Source organism: Panthera onca, chromosome B2 (assembly GCF_046562875.1).
Source record: "Panthera onca isolate mPanOnc1 chromosome B2, mPanOnc1 haplotype 2, whole genome shotgun sequence".
In the NCBI taxonomy this organism is placed as follows: Eukaryota; Metazoa; Chordata; class Mammalia; order Carnivora; family Felidae; genus Panthera; species Panthera onca.
This window is the reverse complement of record NC_138343.1, coordinates 3,544,823-3,564,945: the sequence shown is the minus strand read 5'-3', so window position 1 is coordinate 3,564,945 and position 20,123 is coordinate 3,544,823. Positions and strand designations below refer to the sequence as shown.

The 20,123-nt window shown below is 46.5% G+C and overlaps 1 non-coding gene and 1 pseudogene across 1 annotated transcript; one reads left to right on the top strand and one right to left on the bottom strand.

Annotated features, from left to right (window-relative positions):
* Window positions 1–4,037: 4,037 nt before the first annotated feature.
* On the bottom strand, window positions 4,038–5,010 carry LOC144616253 (putative vomeronasal receptor-like protein 4; annotated as a pseudogene).
* Window positions 5,011–17,231: 12,221 nt separating this feature from the next.
* On the top strand, window positions 17,232–17,313 carry TRNAS-GCU (transfer RNA serine (anticodon GCU)). Its single transcript has one exon. It is a non-coding gene; the product is annotated as a tRNA-Ser (tRNA).
* Window positions 17,314–20,123: the final 2,810 nt, after the last annotated feature.

Here is a 20,123-nt window from a genome sequence, read left to right as displayed (position 1 = left end):
CCCACATCATATTTTCCTTGCAATGTTGAACTATTTCTAGTAGCTTTCATTACATATATTGTTAGAATGCTTAACTTTTAGAAATCTTCATTTCTAGTGAAAACCAAACAGTAAGCAATTGTGAACCATTACACCAGCATTCTTTAGATTGGGAAATTTATGAATACGTTTCATAATTTCTAGAAGCATATGCCTTTTAAAATTTTCCAACGTAGCACCAACATATCTAAGTATCTTTTAGTTTCTCTGTAATAAGAAGCCATAGGTAGATGAACCTATGTTCAGTAAGTGATGCTTCAGTATTTTATCTTATTTGGAAATGATCTAGATGTTTAATGACTATCATCTCATTTAACTTAGCAAAAATCTAAGGTTTTAAGTTACCAAAAAGATTTTTTTAATAGACATAAATATTGCTGAAAAACTTACTTATGTACTTTTCCCTTACATCTACTTAATTCACTTGCTCTTAATTATGTTTAGGTTTAGTTATGAACATTTCACAAGACATTAAACAGCTAACCATCATTTTTAAGTTCTTTTTCTTGCCGACAAATTCTGTAACAGAGAAAACATGAGCTTATTTGATTTGTAGTAAACCCAGAGAGAATAAAAGTATTCTATTTAATGCTGGCAACTCTAAAAACGTCTCTTCTAGTTAAATCCACAAACTTCAGACAGCTTTTATTTATTATAGATTGATCCTAGATCATGTGAACTGAAAAAACATCCAGGTTAAGTTTCTATTATATTTCTGATAATTTCGGTAAGTGCTTTTCTTAATCCTCTTTTACAGATTAATTTTGCTAGTACTGTCTGGAGGTAGAAAACACCACATATGTACAGATGAAGAATGTACAGATAGATGCGGAGACCTTATTGTTCTAAAGTTTTAAGCCATGAGGCGTGTATAATGATGCAAAACTCACTAGTTCATAAGCGAATGGCTGGATCCAAACTCTTTTGGCAGATGGAATAAATTGAGGTTAACCGCTCAGATGGCGGTGACACTTTTTCTACTAATATTTGTGGAGAGGACACCAAGGATTTGTATTCGTCCTTGACAAGTAACCTCATGGCGGCTGTGGGTAGATTTTTGGCAAGGGGGCTCCCACAGCCATTTGTATTTTTAAAAGGCCTGCCGCCTGGCCCTGTTTTCCTTCTGTCTTAGGAATTGCGGATGATGTAGATAAGATTTCTTGAAGAGGTTATAAGCCTTTTGAGATAAATAGGGAAGGTTTGGGCTGGTAGGCATGAACGGGTAGAGAACTTGAACTGCCTCTAGAACCGTTTCTCATTTTATAAGAGTTGTAAGATAAGGGCGATTGCTCTCAATTTGTCAAAGAACCGGGTCGTAACTTAAATGACATCACAGATCCGTGTCTCCAGCCTCATGATCCACCATTTGCTTCTTTCTGGGTACATAGTTCTAATTTTAATGTGGGGTGGGGGACACTTTCAAGAATTCCTATCGGGCTCTGAACATCAGCTTCCAATCTGGCCAACGTTTTGGCCACAGATCTACTTAAAAGAAAATTCTTTTAAATATGCTGTCAGTCTTCAGCTTGAACAAACAGTAAATATTTCTGGCAGTATCGAATAACCCCCTCTGAATGTAAGTGGGGGCCCCAAAGAGGTTGCACAGGATACTACCTTCCCGAGATCCAGACCCACTCCCAAAGGCAGCCAAAGAAAGAGCCAACAAGTCTCAAGCAGAGAGGCGGGAAGCCACAACTCCTCAGAACATAAAATAAGAATGAGGAAGGCAATAACCAATGGGTTTGGATTTGGAAAGGAGGGACAATGTGAAATTTTATTTTCCTTTTTCAACTGGGCACTACAGACAGAGATTCAGAAAAGCTGTTTCTGGTAAGAACTTTTTTTTAACCATTTTTTTACCTTCATTTACCTTTTTTTAACCTTCATTTACTTTTTTTTTTTTTTTTTTTTTTTTTTTTACCATTTACCAATCAAAAACTGGCTTCCAGGATCCCCTCTGCAGACGCTGTTATCTACCGGAGATTCAGCTTGATTGTTGAAGCGAATAACGTATTTACCAGAAAATCCCTCAGTTTTGTCAGTTCTGGGAGGAGCCCAAGTGGGACCGTGGAAAGCAGATGTGGGGGTGTCTATAAGGTGATTAATTTAACCGACTTTGGTTCATGGTCCTGTCAGTGCAGTTCAGACAGCAGATTAGTAGAGTGAGAACTCAAGTTAAGTAGGGTGAAGGGAGCAGTAAGAGTTATGTCAGTCTTTTGAATCAGGTACCTCTTGTATCTTTTTCATTTTTTTAAAAATTTTTTTACTGAGAATACACTGAGGGTTGATGGGGGTGGGAGGGAGGGGAGGGTAGGTGAGGGGCATGAAGGAGGGCACCTGTTAGGATGAGCACTGGGTGTTGTATGGAAACCAATTTGACAATAAATTTAATATTAAAAAAACAATAAATTTTTTTAACATTTATTTATTTTTCAGGGAGAGAGACAGAGCACAAGCAGGGGAGGGGCAGAGAGAGAGGGAGACACAGAATCCGAAGGAGGCTCCAGGCTCTGAGCTGCCAGCACAGAGCCTGACGCAGAGCTTGAACCCATGAACGGTGAGATCATGACCTGAGCCGAAGTCGGCCGCTTAACCCACTGAGCCACCCAGGGACTCCATGTCTCTTTCGTTTTTTATCAGCTTTTCGGCAATGAAGCTGTTTTCTGGATTTTGAAGCCTTTGCTTGTAAGTGCCCTTCTTAAGTGATCTTATCCAGTTGGAACATTCCTCAGAGAGGTTTCTGTAATTCCACATTATTCAAAAGTTCACCCATTTCCCCAGAAAGGCACAAGAGCCGGGCCCCGGGACCAGGTAGACGGAACCGATCTTACCTCTGGATTCGCTAAGATGTCGTAGTTATGAGGACCCTGTCTTGTGATAGCCGTTGTAAAACACCAGCAGTCAATGTGTTTTCTCCCCTTTTGAACAGGGCGGGTGGCCGAAGGAAGCTCCAGAAAACAGAAACAAAAGAGTACTCATCGGGAAAAGTGACGCCTTTATAAAAACCAAGAGGACGAGGCTCTTAAGTAGATTCCACCTGAAGCCTGGAGAGCTCGAAATGCAAGGAGAGCAGAGCTGGAGTGCAGGAGAGAACTGACCTCACACTCCAGGCTTGGGAGAAAGCAGTGAGCTCAGTGGGCTCGGTGGGTGTTGGCACCTGTTTGCTCGCCAGCCCTGGAGCTGTGAGGGGGCTTCGCTGGATCCCACTTCTCCGACACCAAGGGATGGCGACCTCAAAAATCAAAACGGCTGGTTATTTTATTAGCAAAATGGGCTGATGTGGGGAAAGCCAGGAATCACAACGCGGGACCAGCAACCTGTGGAAACACCAGCGGCACGTCCGGAGAGACAAGGGGCAGGCTGGTTTCATCAGGTTTTAGGAGCAAACCGGGGAGGATTGATGTGCACAGAAGTTCACTGGAGAAGAACGAGAGTTTGAGGCCGCGGAGGTCTCTCCTTGGCTGCAAGCGTGGTTAGTGCGTCGTTTCTGGGCGCGGCGGGGTCCTCCTTGGTGGGGAGGAGGGGCGTGCTTCATTCTAAACTGGGGTTTCCTTTATTCACTTTCACACACACACACACACACACACACACACGCCCTGCCCGTAGTGCAGCACTGGGGGCCAGGGCTTTGGGGGACACAGCCCCTGAAGGGGTGTGTGTGCATGTGTGCGTGTGTGCGTGTGTGTGTGTGCACCGTGCTTTGCGTGCTGACTACATATTGAAGGAACGGCAATAATTGCTCAGGCAAGAACGTCAGAGCCATGTGACAGGGCTGGTGGAATCGAAGGCTGGAAAGAATCTCTTTCCCACTTCCTGCAACACCCGAACAAGCCTCCGATTGCCCAGTACGGGGCCTCTCTTGAAAGCAAAAAGGAAATCTGCTCGTAGAAGCCTCGAGTGATTTGATGCTCTGATGCACGAAGGCAGAAGCGATCCCTAACACGAATCTAACGCTCCGCTCCAGGAGGAGGTGGTGCAGGGTGTACTTTCCCCACATCTCAGCGGGCACTCCGGCGGGGAGGCTGGTGGGAGGCCCTGCTGATCAGCACAAAGGGGCTGAGACTGGCGTAACCGAGCGTTAGAAATAGTTTCATATTTAACACCGTGTGGTCATTGGTCAGGAAGGAGCCGATGCAGAAGGAGAAAATGAAGTCCGCCCAATAAAAGAGAAGGAAACAGGCCATGAGGAGGAGGGCACTCCGCGTAGCTCTCGTCTCCGGGCTGGAATTTCTCTGGGATCTGGAGCTCCGCAGGTGGAGCACACTCTGGCGATGCTTGCACAGACGGAAAGCCATGTACCCGCTGCTCCAGCCCATGAGGCTCTGGGAGGTGATGTCCCGCAGCGCCATGAGAGTCAGGAAGAGCCACCTGACGGTCAGCCCGGAGGGCAGCATATGGCAATAGGGGTGGGAGCCAGACGGTGTGATCCCGGACCCGTTGGTGCTCTGGGCGGCTGTGATGTAGGAGAGCAAGTTGGAGCTTATCAGGGAATTCAAGATCCAGAAGAGGAGGAGAGAGGGGAGCACTTGCCACGCGGTGCGGGGCTTGAGCTTTCTCCACGAGGAGGTCCTGGGGCTGATGGTGAGGGCCTGGACCACGCTGAGGAGGCAGGTGGTGCACATTGAGAGGCCACGGGCCACTCTCCCCAGATAAAACACGGTTTTGCAAGTAGCAGTGCCCAGGCCATTTCTGAGATGAAAAGATACGGTGATATCTTTGCTCCCTTTGGTACAAATAATGATCGTATTTGCAAAAGCCAGTTGGGCGAGGATAAGGTGTATGGGTTTTTTCTCGGGTCTCGTGAGAAAAGCGTACGCATGTCCCACAAATAGAAAGAGGTTCCCCGCAATTCCGGGTCCAGTAAGAGAAAGCAAGGTTATTCCCCGGATGACCTTACTCCAAATCATCTTCTGACTTCACGCACAAAAGTAGGAAGGACTTTGGAGAGACACGAAGAAGTAAAGATGACATAGTTTAGGTCCGGGGCTTTTCTGGGTCTACTCCAGCGAAAAGAACCCTTTCAGTTCCGAAGTGTGTAGATGTATATGTTTCTGTCACTCGCATGTCTCCGGTCTCATTCTCCGCTCTCTCTTCTTTTTTCTCCTGTGTCCGTTGATATGAAGATGGTGATACCTATAATTTAAACATCCAGCCTAAACAGCTCTCGTGTAATCCACGCTAGAGCGTCCACCTGCCATTCCCAGAGGTCCTTCTATCCCTGTACACGTACCCCTCGTGTATCAAATGGCCGTGGCGATATGCTTCCCGGGCAACAGCTCAGCGAAGGGCCACAGCACTCAGTCAATTTCCAAGCCGTAAAGCTGAGTATCATTTGGATGCCTCCTCCTTCACTACTCCTTCCCAATAAATGACCTCACTGTGAAGGACTGTGCTGGTGCTCCCTCCCCACCCCCCGCCCCGCCTCGCCACCCCCAGGTGCTCTTCCCCAGCACCCTTACCGCTCTGATACTGTGAATACTGGGCTAATAGTGGCAGTGTCTCCAAAGAATTGTACTTGGCTAAATGAGAGTGTTTACACAGGGGAGTCTAGTGGCTTGTTCATTTCCTCCAAGGGCGGTAGGAAAGCCTTTCCTCAAGGGGGGCTAACTCTGGTGACCTTGGTGTTCCGGATTTTCCAGATGGGCGGGATACCCCCGTGCCCCCCTCCCCGCCTGTGCTGGTCCCACTCTCCACTTCTCCTGCGGGCAAAATCAAAAAGCAAATCAAAATCAAAAATCAGGAAAATTCTCCCAGCAATTCATCAGAGGAAGAGATTTGGCCCCATGGGATCCAGCCAAAGGCGGACTCAGCCTCTTCCCCTTTGTCAAACGTGGTGATTTTCTCAATCAGAAATGCCCCCACCCTGCGGGCCTAGGTTCCGCCACTGTCTCACGTTGTGATTTACAGAACCCGCTCATCACTCTCTCTGTTTATTCTCTTTCTACATCGTAGTCGAGATGAGATCTCGAAACATCAATCCTCCTTCTGCTTCACTTCTTGCAAACCGTACGTGGCTTCACCTGTCAACCTCCTTCTAAACGTGTCTGCCCTCCACAATCTGGCCTCCTGTCCTTCTCACCAAATTCACTTCTGAACTGCCTTCGCCCCTCCCCCACAAGTGTGCATAAACTCCGATGCCGAGGCCCTCCTGCCCTCAGCCACCCTCTTCACCCAGCTCACTGCCGCCCGTCCGTCCCACAGCAGCTTGGAATTTTATCGTCTGGTGCCTTTGCCTGAATTCGCTGGGCCCCGCTGCCCTGGCCTGTTTACCCGTTTCTTTCCTTCACTGGGGAGCGGAGCACTTGAGAGGTGCCGTCTGCGCACTGAGTTCCTATGGGACCCAGCTCGGTATCGGCTATCAACTGCTCAAAAAGTCGTTTATGAAAATAGGATGAAATGAGGCGTATGGTTACGCTTGTAAAACTGCCTGGTAATCGCACAGACGGGTTCCTGAGCCACTTTGGAGACATAGTTGAGATGGAGAAGTCCACCCACGTCGGATAGCACGTTCAGAAGGGACTTCAGTGTGTCCTCAGATGGGTAAGTGAGTTGAATGTCAGAGCCTCCCTTGATTTAGTGAATGACCTCGGTCATCCTTTGGGAGACCTGTACATTATGATACATTTCTCCTTCCCCCATGTCTGTGTCTACCTACTTCTGCCTGGATTCCCCCCCCCCCGCCCCCCGCCTCGATACACCTCTCTACTCTCTGAAACACCGATAACAGATTTTGAAAGAAAGAATTTGTCTTGGCTTTGCTGAAGGGCATCCCAAGTAGACCGGAAAAGCTGCACGCATATATGATCTGGAGGGTACTGGAGACAGAAGTTACATATATATATATTTTAATAAGCTCTCACAAGCTTCTTTTTTCCTTAAAGATTAATTTATTTGTTCCCCTGCCTCAGTTGAGTCAACACGGCTTGCAGCTTCATAAATGAAAGGTACATTACATAATAGAGCTTTGGATGACAAGAACATTTGTTTAGTAATTCAAAAACACATTGTTAATGAATAGAATGAATGACTTAGGGGCGCCTGGGAGGCTCAGTCGGTTGAGGGTCTCACTTCGGCTCGGGTCACGATCTCACAGTTCATGGGGTCAAGCCCCGCGTCGGGCTCTGGGCTGACAGCTCAGAGCCCGGAGCCTGCTTCAGATTCTGCGTCTCCCTCGCTCTCTGCCCCTCCCCCGCTCACACTCTGTCTCTCTGTCTCTCAAAAATAAATAAATGTTAAAAAATTTTTTTTAAGAAAAGAATGAGCGTCTTAAGACTTTTTTTCTCCCCCCACACAAGAAGATCGGCTTTAACATTCTACAGGAGACTCAGATTTCTAATCTTTCCAAGCTCATTAGACTTTAATGGTCCCTTATCACTGTGGACATTGTCACTGAGTGGACGAAAGTGCAGCCACGCTGCACATTGATTAGGCAAAGACGTGAATGTCCTCCTCACCGCTTCTGCACAAACAGCTGTGAATCAGCTCTCACCCGCTTCTTACTTGTATCATTTGCGGATGAACAAAATGCAGTCTGTGTGACTTTAGTTAAGTCAAGGTTGGCTCTGTTTTGTGTTTGTGTGCCTGTGTTTTGTAGAAAATGGTAGGGACACTTATGCACGTTCCAGATGCCGGAGAAGTACGGTTCCATCCGAGTAGGGCAACCGCTGGTCACAAGAACAAGCTTTGCGATCTGAGTTGACTACAGCCTTCCCAGCTCCTGTCTGGGTGACTTGGGGCATGTAATTTGGCCTCTCCAAGCCCAAGAACTCTCACCCGTAAAAATTAGGGATGATCCTTTGTACTCTGTAGTTCAGGAGTAAATGAGCTCAGGATTTGGTGCTATGTCAGTGCCCAGAAAGTATTAAAGAATCATTTTCTAAAAATGACTATTAGTATTCCTATGTGTCCCCACACTTCAGAAAAAAAATTCTTTATAATAATGTACTGTATCATTGGGGGGGGGGGGGCTGGAAAAGGAAAACATCAGAATAAATAAAATCTTAATAGAGCAGGCAAGCGTGCCCAGTGCCAAAAAGCAGAAGGACGCCACAGCTAACGGGCACAGAGCCCCTCTGCCGGGAGGGGACGTGCACACGAGCTGAGAGAAAACTCCAGAGAGGCCGTGCGTGCGCGCACATCCGGGTGAGCCGCCCTGGGCGTCCATCTGACGACCCCTCCTCCTCCCCCTGTGAGGAAGGGGCAGCTTCAGGCACAGCGTGGACCCCCGGGCTCACCTCCTGTGCAGCACAGAGAAGCCGCGTCTCCGGATGGGCTGGGAGGCGGCCAGCTGTCCTTCCCCCTGGGTCCCGGCCGCTCCTGCCGCACAACCGACCCAGCAGAGCGGCTCCGACTCTCCTCTCCTCTCCCGCCTGCCCGGCCCCGCCCTGCCCCCCAAAGGCCTGTGTCCAAAGCCAAGGCCGGCGCCCACCCGTGGCCGCCAGGGGTACCCACCTCGTCAGTTGCACGGGGCCCTGCTCGGGGAGAGGGTTTTCTGGCCGCAGCGCCAGCCTGGCCCTGTTATACCTCCCCGGGTCCCCGTGCCCCTGGCTCAGGCGCTGAGGTCACGATGTCAGTGTCAAGGGCTCCTTGTGCACCAGGTGGGTCCCCGGGGCCCACTTCTCCCCTCTCCCTGATGCTCTGTAATTTGTGGAGCCGGGAACCGTCCTCACGCAATTAGAGTAAACGCACTGCAGGCTGAGCGCTGGTGCAGCTGGGGCCCTGGGGGGGCCCAGGGTCCCCGGGACTTCATTACGGCCTCCTGCCAACCCCACCCATACCCCACTGGTCGCCACAGCTCAGGAACAGACACCTGAGAATCACAAGTGCTCACTTCGTGAATAGTTTAAACTGCAGCCACACGATAACAGAAGATCACTGAGGGGCAGGGTCAGAATCCCCACTGCCCCCCCCGCCCCACCTCGTGATAGACGGGTCCAGAAGGGAGCAGGAGGGGGACTCCTGGGGTGTTGGCTTCCTGATCTGGGGGCTGGTCGTGGGCTCTGGGTCAGTCCATACAGCTCACTGAGGTGCTCCCTTCTGAGTGGGTTCATTTCTTTTTCAAGTTTGCTTCCAAATGGCGTCTGTGGCCCAGAAGGTCAGGTCCTGCGGTCATGGCCCAGACCCGGGTCTGAGTGTAACACTTATTATTTTGCTTTAATTTTTCTTTCTCTAGTAATGCTCATCCTCATGGGTGTGAAATGCTATGCTAGGATGCTTTTTATTTACTTGTTGCTGAGTGATGTTGAGCCTCTTTTTGTGCTTATTGGCCATTTGTGTGTCTTCTTTGGAGAAATGTCCATCTTTTCTATGTCTTCTTTGTTGTCTATGTTTTTGGAGTCACATCCAAGAAACCATTGCAAAATCCAGTGTCATGGAGTTTTGTCTTATTTTATTTTATTTTTTTTTTTTTTTTTTGGTAAGCTTTATAGTGTTAGCCCTTAAAGTTAGATCTTAGGTCCATTTTGAGTTAATTTTTGTTTGTGGTGTGAGATAAGAGTCTCATTTCCTTCTTTTGCATGCGGATATCCAGTGTTCCCAATACCATTTGCTGAAAAAACTGTCCTTTCCCCATTGAATGATCTTGCCACTCTTGTTGGAAATCTTTTGACCAAGTATGTGGAAGTGTGAGGGTTAAATTGTACTTTTAGTTCTCAAAGGCAGCCCATCTGGAGCTCAGAATAAGAATCTTGATGGGACTAAGCGGCTGGCCCCTCTGCACTCTTGCCCAGAAACCTTGGCAATGATCTCGTCCCTCTGCTCTGATCTTACAGACATTCCCTTACAGGACCCTGATATCAGCATGTTTTCAGACGGCAGTAATTTTGTATTTCAAGGGCAAAAGTATGCCAGCGCTGCAGTGATGACAGACCATGAAGTTTTATGGCTACAGACCCTTCCCCCAGAAACTTCAGCCCAGCACACAGAGCTCATCACACTAACAAAAGCCCTAAAACTTGGAAGAAACAAGTCAAAAGTGCCTTGGAGCTACCGATCTTGACAGAGCCCTTGCTTCCACCGGAGCGCACTTGCACTCCTAAAGATTTGCAGTGAATTTCAAGAAAAGGGGGAAGTAAGATGCCGGGACAAAAGTGGTTTCAGGATCCTGAAGGTAAGATACTCTTCTCCGTGGCACTCGGGTGGTGGGAGTGCTGGAGAAAAGAGAGACGCTCTCCTGCTCCAGGAGCTTGTAAATCCGGGACCGTTTCAGACCTGAACCCACAAAATCCTTGGAGGAAGACAATGGCTTTCTTTGTTGAATTGGATGAATGCTGTGAATGGAACATCCCTGCCCATCTGCTGAGCTTTTCATGACTCTAGGACACAGGTGGCTCAGATGGACAATCCTGCAGAGTTAAACCTGTGTTCGGTTTGGGGTTATGGGTTGCCCTCAGTTCCCAGGGCAGCAGAGGCACTGTCTGTCTGTCTGTGCCCCATCTCCTTCCTCCACTCCTTTGTCACCAAGAAGCAAGGAAAGAAAATCTCTGTGAAGGTTGTAATGCTTCTAAGACTGTTGATGAGATGTGTGACTGTTTAAAGTAGATAAAGCTTGTGATTCCCACCCTCCTGTGACATCAACATGCAGCCGCTGGTGATGAGGGAAGGAAGGAATCCAAGTTCACATACAGGCTGGGTTGCATAGGTCGCTGGAGGGAATGCCCACGTTGTGCCCAGGCCAGCCCAATATGGCTGCGTGTTCACAGCTGCACGCCTGTGTCTGGCTGATGGTGGGCGTCCTAACTCCTCTGCTAGGCACCGTCACCTACTCCCCATGGCTGTCCATGCCTCTACGCCAAGCCACTGAGGGCACTTTGTCTCAGGAGAGAAGGAGACGCTAAGCCTGGCAAGAGAAGTGTGTAATTTAGAGAAGGAACCAGGAAGTAGGAGACAGGTGTGTTGAAAGTAGAAAAAGAAAGGTGGTGGGCAAGAAAAGTGGCAGGATGGAGGCCGGGTCTAATGTACCGGTGCTGGGAAATCTTAAGTGGGCTGGGCTTCCAGCTCTAGGTAAGAACCAGGAAGGCTGGAAAACTGAAGGTGCCAGGGCTGGTGCTTACATTTTCTGGGTTTATATAATGATAAGTGTGGGGGACTCATGGGGGACTTTATAAATGTAGACACAGGGATCAAGACCAAAAACTGGCTCAAAGTTTATTCTCTTGGTCCCCCTGGCTCACATCACTACTCACCACCTTAGCTGGGCCACTGCTATTGTTATTTCTCGGGTTAACTATTGGCCCGTGCATTATCAATTGATTAGTACAGTTGTCAAAAGGCGAATTGATAAAATAAAAATTATGATTAGGTCCAACTATGTCCCCTTAGTTCCTAATGATGAATCAAGGGATTGATTCACTGACAAGAAAAGGGGGAAATGTAAGGGTTAAATTGTACTGTAGGACTAACGCTTAGCTTGAAAGATAACAACTTTGTTCTAACACTGAAGGTCAAAAGATAACAGCCTTGCTTTTACTCTTGTAAATCATACTTCATACTCTTGTGAATCAGGCTTTACCAATGAAGGAAACAAAAGCTCAAAAAAAGTATCAAAGACAAGGTCAAGCAGATCCACTGGTTGCAACTTAGCGGCAGAAAGTCTAAAATAATCACCTCATTCGATAACTGTTTCTGACTCATCTGGAAACTGTTTCTAACTCATCTGGGAACTGTTTCTCTGTTCTGTTCCCAGATAATGATAAAACGATGTGATCGGCTTTAAAAACTCTGTACCCCGGCTGTTCGAGGCCACACTCTTATCAAGAGTGTTGGTCCCGATCGGTCAGCCTTGCCTCTCATTGTAATAAACTTTGTTGCAACTGTCACTGGTGCCCGTAGCATTCTGTTTCAGGAGTCGTGTGGATGCAACAAAAGTACATTTCTGCATTCTCTATTCTATTCTATTCTATTCCATTGGTTTATATGTCTGTCTTTTTTCCAGTACCATACTGTTTGATTGCCATAGCTTTGTAATCAGTTTTGAAATCAGGAAGTCTGACATATCTAACTTTGTCTTTTTCCTTTTTCCAAAATGGCTTTTCGCTATTCGGAGTACTTAGAAATTCCATGTGAAATTTAGGTTGTACTTTGCTGTTTCTGTGAAAAACATCATTGGAAGTTTGATATGGTTTGCATTAAATCTGTTGGTTTCGGGGTAGTGTTGATATCTTAACAATATTAAGTTTTCCCATCCATGAACATGGGATGTCTTTCCACTTATTTATGTCTCCTTAATTTCTTTCAGCATTGTTTGTATGTTCAGTGTATGAACTTTTTGCCTCTTTGGTTAAGATTATTCTTAAGTATTTTTGTTCTTTTTGATGGTCTTTGCAATGGAATTGTGTTTTTGAATTCTTTTTTTTTTGTATTGTTCATTGTTGGTATATAGAAATAACTGATTTTGGTGTGTTGATTTTGTGTCTTGCAACTTTGCTATACCCATTAGTTCTAACAGGATTATTTGTGGGGTCTTTAGAGTTTTTCACAAACAAAACTTTATAGTCTGTTCACAGGGATACTTTTATTTCTTCCTTTGCAATTTAGATGCTTTTTATTTCTTTTTGTTGCCTAACTAGTACTTCCAGTACTGTGTTGAAAAGAAGTGATGAAAGCAGACATGTTTATCTGGTTCCTAATCTCATAGGTTAAGCTTTCAGTCTTTCACCATCGAGTATGTTGTTTGTTGTGAGTTTTTCATATATGACCTTTATTATGCTAAAGTAGTTTCCTCCTATTTCTAGTTTGTTAAGGTGCTGGTTTTTTTTTTTTTTTTTATCATTCTAGAGTATTGAGTTTTGTCAAATGTCTTTTCTGTGTGAATTGAGAGGGACATGTGGTCTTTTCATCCTTCATTTTGTGCTAAATTTATGTTAAAGGAATTTTTTTTTCTTGTGCCAGCATAAAAAAAGATAATAAAAGAAAAATTTAGGATATACCGTACGTAAGGAAATTTTGATTGATGTGAACCTTATTTGTCTGCGTTTATGATGCATACAAATAACCCTAATTTTTATTTTTTATTTTTTTAAATTTTATTCATTTTGACAGAGAGTGTGTGTGCGTGTGAGGGAGGGGAAGAGAGAGAAGGAGAGAGAGAATCCCAATTCTTACTAGTCAAACAAAATATCATGTATTTATGATATAAAAAATGGGGGTGACTAATTGCGTCCCTCACGACGCAATCCGTCTCTTTATTACCAATTACTTACTAGTCAAACAAAATATCGTATATTTATGATATAAAAAATGGGGGTGACTAAAAAGTACTTGCGGTGGACATTCAGCAGTAGTTAGATCACAATATGGTGGAGCTGTCCTATTTGCAGGCCCATCTCGTTGATTGACCTTCACTTTGTTACATTTCTTACAATTGCAGGTTTGTGTCAACCTGCTGTGGAGCAAGTCTGTCGGTGCCATTTTTCCAACAGCGTTTGCCCACTTTGCGTTTCTGTGTCTCATCCTCATAATTCCCACAATATTTTAAACGTTTTCATTATTATTATATTTATTGTGGTGATCTGTGATCAATGATGTCACCACTGTAATTGTTTCAGGGTTCCGAGAACCGTGCCCTGATACCATGGTGAACGTAATCAGTTAATGTTGTGTGTTGAATCACTATGTTGTACACCTGAGGCTGAGAGAAGATTGTGTGTTAAGTATATCATGCAGGGGCCCCTGGGTGGTTTCCCAAAGCTGGGTTAAGTTGGGGGTATCACTGGGAGTTCACAGGGGTGTATACAGAGCTGCGATCCGCGAGGACCTGATTTTGACCTTATCTCAACAAGGGCTCAAGAGGTCACATGGCTCAGCGAGTTGTTGCCCTGTTTGCAGTCACTGAGGGTCTAACACCTTTATCCCTGGACTTGCAAGTCTCTAGAAGGGGACTAGGGGCTCCTCGTCCAGGAAATTATTTTGCCTGGAACCTGACACAGGCTAAGTCGCAGGCTGAGGTTTGTAGTGTGGGGAGAATTTAAGTTCCAGCGGGACAGGTGGAAAAGCCTGGATAAGATCTTCGCATCCTAAGAGTGAAGACCAGGGAGGCTGGTGCGAGGGTGGAGAGGAGCCCTGCCCGCGGCCACAACACCCACCCTTCTTCAGCCTTGAGGAGAAGGCACCTGAACACACGTGACGAGGAGGCTGGGGATGCGCGGTGACAGCTCCCGGGGCTGCGACCCTCTGGCCTCCCTCTGGGGTGGCAACTGAAGCTGGCATCCCCTGCCCCCAACCCCCCTTCCACTCCTCACTGACTGTGCTGGGCCTGCGTCTCTCCCGCCCTTGCGGAATCTGGGGGTGGGGGGTGGAGAGGAGACCCCAGGGCGCAGGGCTCCAGGACCCTCGCAGGCTCTCCACGCAGCTCTGTGAAGCATCAGTGATCTCAAGTTCGCCAGTGAAACTACCCATCACAGTTAGAAACTGAACACTGACTTTGGGGCAGGGCCTAATAAGGACCTGGTATCTGCCTCTCCTTTCAAGATTGTCTTGTGAGCATTTGCCAGGACATTCGGGGGCAACATGACGGCAGCACAGAAAGTTCGAGGAAGGCTATCTGTCACTTTATTGTGGCCCCAGTTAAAAGGTCCAATGAACTTACTAATGCAGCTAGAAAAGTTTATCATAAAGTTAATGAGGAAAAATAAAGACACAGAAATATCTAGGAAAATACCCAAAAGAAAAGCTTTAAAGGAAACTGGCTCTCTTCATTAAGGTATACAATGAAACATCTCTATTCAACAGTGTGGTACTGGGGCCTGGATAGGCAGACAGTGGGCTGAATAGAAATTTCACAAATAGATACAATTACATACACAAATTCAGTATAAAATAAAACTGGTATTTCAAATCGCAGAGAAAAAGATTTTAATAAAGGCCTTTGAATCAATACTATAATTATTTGGAAAAAAGATAAAATTAGATCTATTCCTCCAACCATATCCTCATAACTTTCCTCTGTTTGCAATAATCTCTAAATAAAAAACAATTCAATATGAATGAATAGTCCCCAAGGCAAATACTGGACTGGAGGAGGTGTGACCCAAGAGCATGAACTCCCTGGGGTTCCTCGCCATTCCCCTAAGTACTGCAAATCTCCCTGCCTTTGCTCAGGCCCTTCCTCAGTCTGGGACACCCTCTCTCTTGGCCACCTCTAGAAAAGTTGCTCAAGACTAACCTTCATAGGGTAGTTCTATTTTTTTCTTAATTTTATTTTTTTTAATTTACATCCAAATTAGTTAGCCTATAGTGCAACAGGATTTCAGGAGTAGATTCCTTAGTGCCCCTTCCCCATTTAACCCATCCCCCCTCCCACAACCCCTCCAGTAATCCTCAGTTCGTTTCCCATACTTCTGAGCCTCTTCTGTTTTGTCCCCCTCCCTGTTTTTATATTATTTTTATTTCCCTTCCCTGTTCTGTCTCTTAAAGTCCTCATATGAGTGAAGTCATACGATATTTGTCTTTCTCTGACTAATTTCGCTTATATATATATATATATATATATCTCACATTTTCTTTATCCATTCATCCATCAATGGACATTTGGGCTCTTTCCATACTTTGGCTATTGTAAATAGCACTGCTATAAACATGGGGGTGCATGTATCCTTTCGAAACAGCACACCTGTATCCCTTGGATAAATACCTAATAGTGTAATGCTAGGTCATGGAGTAGTTCTATTTTTAGTTTTTTTGAGGAACCTCCCTACTGTTTTCCAGAGAGGCTGCAAGGTAATTCTATTTTCTGAAGGTTAGTCTTGAGCAATCCAGCAACGGCACTACTAGGGTGTTTACCCAAAGGATACAAAAATTCAAGGGTACACATGCACCCCAATGTTTATGGCATTGTCTACAACAGCCATATTATGGAAATGGCCCAAGTGTCCATTGACTGATGAATGGGTAAAGAAGTGGTGTATATATATATATATATACATACACACACACACACACACACACACACACACACTGAAATAGTATTCAGTCATAAAGAAGAATAAAATCTTGCCATTGCGATGGCATGGATGGAGCTAGAGAGAGTATTATGCTAAGTAAAATAAGTCAGTCGGAGAAAGACAAATACCATATGATATCACTCATCTGTGGAATTTAAGAAATAAAACCAATGGCCATGGGGTGCAGGGAAGAGAGGAAAACATGAAAAACAGACTCTTCACTAAAGGGAACAAACCAATAGTTACCAGAAAGGAGGTGGTGGGGGGGAGGATGGGTTAAATAGGTGATACGGATTTAGGAGGGCACTTGTGATGAACATTGGGTACTGTATGTTTGTGTTGAATCACTAAATTCTACACCTGAAACTATTTCACACTGTTAACCAACTGGAATTTAAGTAAAAACTTGGAAAGAAAAATAAATATTAACCTTCAATATTGTCTTCCTTTTCCAGGCATTTATGATTCATTCTGATTAGTCAGAATTAATTCCTATTTTGTTCGTTCACCTGCGCTTAGGAAACAAGAAGCTGAAAAATCTCCCCCACCCCTACCCTTTGCTTGAACTCGCTAGGGATGAGTCGCAACATTTTTTGCACCGCATCCTTTGGAAATCAGGCGCAAGTCGGGCCACCTGTCCCCCCTAAGACCACCCAAGAAGCACACGGGGATCTGGGGGGAATCGGAAGTCGCGGCTCCTCTGCTGGGATGAGCGGGGAGAGAGCCCCGCGAGTGAAGGGCTCTGCCCTGCGCAGTTTCACCCTGCAGGGTCCAGGCGGTGACGACACGGGGTAGAGTTGCAGCGCGACCCCGCTGGGGCCCAGTCGTCTAAGCTTCCGGACTGTCTTCTTAGCCGCGAATTCGGAGTCCGGACTCGCCAGGCTCCCCGAGGTCCACACCAGGGGGACCGGCTCTGGGAGCCCCCGCCCGCGGCTGGCTCGGGCGGGTGGCGCCCTCGGACCGCAGTGGGGGGGGGGGGACCGCAGACAGGTGCCAGGCAGCCGCGCGGGGGGAGCCCAGGCCCAGGCCGAGGTGCTTGCGTCCCGGCTCCGCCCCCGTCGCGACTCCTGGGGGAGCTGAGCCTGCTTTTCGCGTCGCGACTTTTCCAGTCCGGTCGTGGTCCATTCGCGTGGCAGCCGGAGCTGGTCTCCCGGGCGTCCCCGAGCCGCCTCCTGGATCCCCTGCGTCCAGGACAGCCGGGAAGCGCCCGAGGGTCAACTCTGCGGTAAAGCACCCCAGACGGCAGCGCGTGGGGACGAAGTGGCCGAGTGGTTAAGGCGATGGACTGCTAATCCATTGTGCTCTGCACGCGTGGGTTCAAGTCCCACCTTCGTCGGTTGCGTGCTTTTGATTTACGATTTTTTTTTGAGTCTCCTTCTGGCGTTTCCAGCTTGGGGCCAGCTCCCTTCCAGTACCAGTCGGAGGAGCGCCTGGTTGGCTCAGTGGCAGAGCAGGGGGCTGCAGGCCTTGGGATCGTGGGTTCAAGCCCCACGTTGGTGTAGAGATTATTTAAATAAATAAGTTTGAAAAGAAATCAATCTGCCCGCTGTTCTTGAGCTTCCCCTGGAGAAGGTTGTCTTTACCCTTACTGTATAAATTCTGCCACTTACCCCTTTCTTCTTTCAGGGAATATTCCTGCATTTGTGACCTTAATTCTTTAGAGCGGATATTATTCTTCATTTTCACCCTGTCTAATATATTCTCTTGATATTTAGCCATATTCCTTGAAGAGCTTTTGTTTTTAGCCCATTCATAATTAGGAGAATTGATTGGTCCAAGGCTTGAACCTTATGAATCTTTTTTGGCAATTGACCAATTTCCAAATGGACCAGTTTCCAAATTTGTTTCATTTTACAGTGTTACCGCTCATACTTGAGTAAGCCAGATTCTCAATACAATGGAAATCTAGTATTATTTTAGTATTTTATGTTTAGAGAACGCTAGAATATAGGTTCTAGATAGACTTTTGAGGTGTATCCATTTAGGAAAATGTTTCCTCCTCAAATTTCAACTCGTTTTTACAATTACCTTGCCTTCTGTTTAAAAACTATTATCTTCAAGAATTTTCCAAAATCTTTTTATGTTTAACTTTTTTTTTTTTTGAGAGAGAGAACATGGGAAGGGGAGAGAGAGGGAGAGAACCCCAAACAGGCTCTCTGCCATCAGTGCACAGCCTGATTCAGGGCTTGAACTCGCCAACCGTGAGATCACGCCCTCAGCCTAAATCAAGAGCCTGATGCTTAACCTACTGAGCCACCCAAGCCCCCTGAAGTAATAATTCTTCTTCTTCTTCCTCCTTCTCCTCCTTCTTCTCCTCCTTCTTCTTTTTTTAAAGACATTTGATTATAGCAATTTAAAAACACATCGATGATTGGAAATAATAATATAAAAATATTTGCAGGCTTATCTCAGATCTTCAAAAGTCCCCTCTATTGTCTAGCCTTGCCCGTAGCCTCCTCTCCGTCCGCTCCTTCCAATTTGTCTTATGGGCAACTATTCTATCATCAGGAAACAAACTCGCCAATATCTCCTCCACATCCCCTGGTAAGTTACCACCTAAAACTTCATTGGCCTGTCTGTGACTACATTGAGAGCCTTTGGTTCTTTACAGCGAAGAGAAGAAGAAAATGCATCAATGGGAAAGGAAATCTGACCTTAGGACTCTCTGATGAAACACTAGGCTTCAGAGAATCCAGTCGTCTGTGGAAAACCGATCCGAAGAAAAGTCTTTCCTCTCAAATTAAGGTACTCCACTGCACGGTAGCACTGTGAGTGAACATACCATCCGGGTGCGATGTGACCGTGGCACCGTGAAGCCATGGGTTTTTCCACCCAGAGGTGGTGGCACCTGCTGACTGCGACCTTCCTTTCCAGTTTCCCCTTGGTTTTTGTCCTTCATCCCTCAACCTCATACAAGTGATTCTTATCCTCTGCGTTCTCTTAATGCTTGTCCCAGAGAGCAAGTGGAAGAGAACTTTATCTTACACACTTACCCGTCCTGTGGGATGTACCATTTTGGCTCACCCACTCATTCTCTGGTGTTCAGTGCATATTTCCGGAAGGCCGAGGGTTGGCTGGCTCTGGCTAGTTGAGCAAAGCGCTCCTGTCCGGCCAGTCTCAGAGGCTGGCCTGGGGCTTACGTCCACAAAACCAGCCACTGGAAGTGCTAGGGGGATCGCCGAGGGAGCGGGGAGTGGTGGCCAACTCACAATGGACGGGATCCAAGGAAAGACAGGGAGGGAACGGACGTAAGAGGTTCTGGGGCTCAGGCCGAATGCGCCAGAGGAGACCGTGCATCACAGACGCCTCTCTGAGCGGGGACCCCGGCTCGTCTCTCACTGCCACCCCCGTGTGATCCGTCGTGGCCCACACGCTTGTCCTTGGAGAGCTGGTCAAGGCTCTAAGCTTCCTCTGTTCTATGCAGATATGGGAAGAATTGAAGTTTAGCAAGTGCTCCGCGCAGAAGCCTTCCAGCACTCACAATACTGTCAGGAACGTAAGCTCAAAAAAAAAAAAAAAATTGCAGTGTAACGTAATAACAGAAGTAAGTTATTGAAGCTGTGTGGACGTGGTGTAATGAAGCCCCAAAGAAGTAGGCATAGGCAATCGCCATTATTTGGTACGGGAATAAAATAACCACATGCATACGTAAACAATGTTGAAATATGGGAAACAGAAGTCTTTAACATGGAGTGAGAGCCAGTTTTTATCATTTCGAGGATTTGGCACTCCACACATATATGAGAAAGAAAAAATACCAGATATTTTTCAAAGTGGCTTCATCGGAAATCTTATTGCCAGACCTACGCATTGTACCCAAATACGTATATTTAATTCCAGTTTGAGAAATCAAGAACTAAGTTCTTCATTTGAGTTCGTGGAATGCCAGGGGCGCCTGGGGGGCTCGGTCAGTCGAGCGTCCTACTTCGGCTCAGGTCATGATCTCACGGCTCGTGGGTTCGAGCCCCGCGTTGGGCTCTGTGCTGACAGCTCGGAGCCTGGAGCCTGCTTCAGATTCTGTGTGTGTGTGTGTGTGTGTGTGTGTGTGTGTGTGTGTCTCCCTCTCTCTGCCTCTCCCCCCCTCACGCTCTGTCCCTCTCTCCTTCAGAAATGAACATTAAAAAAATTTTTTTAAATACATTAATT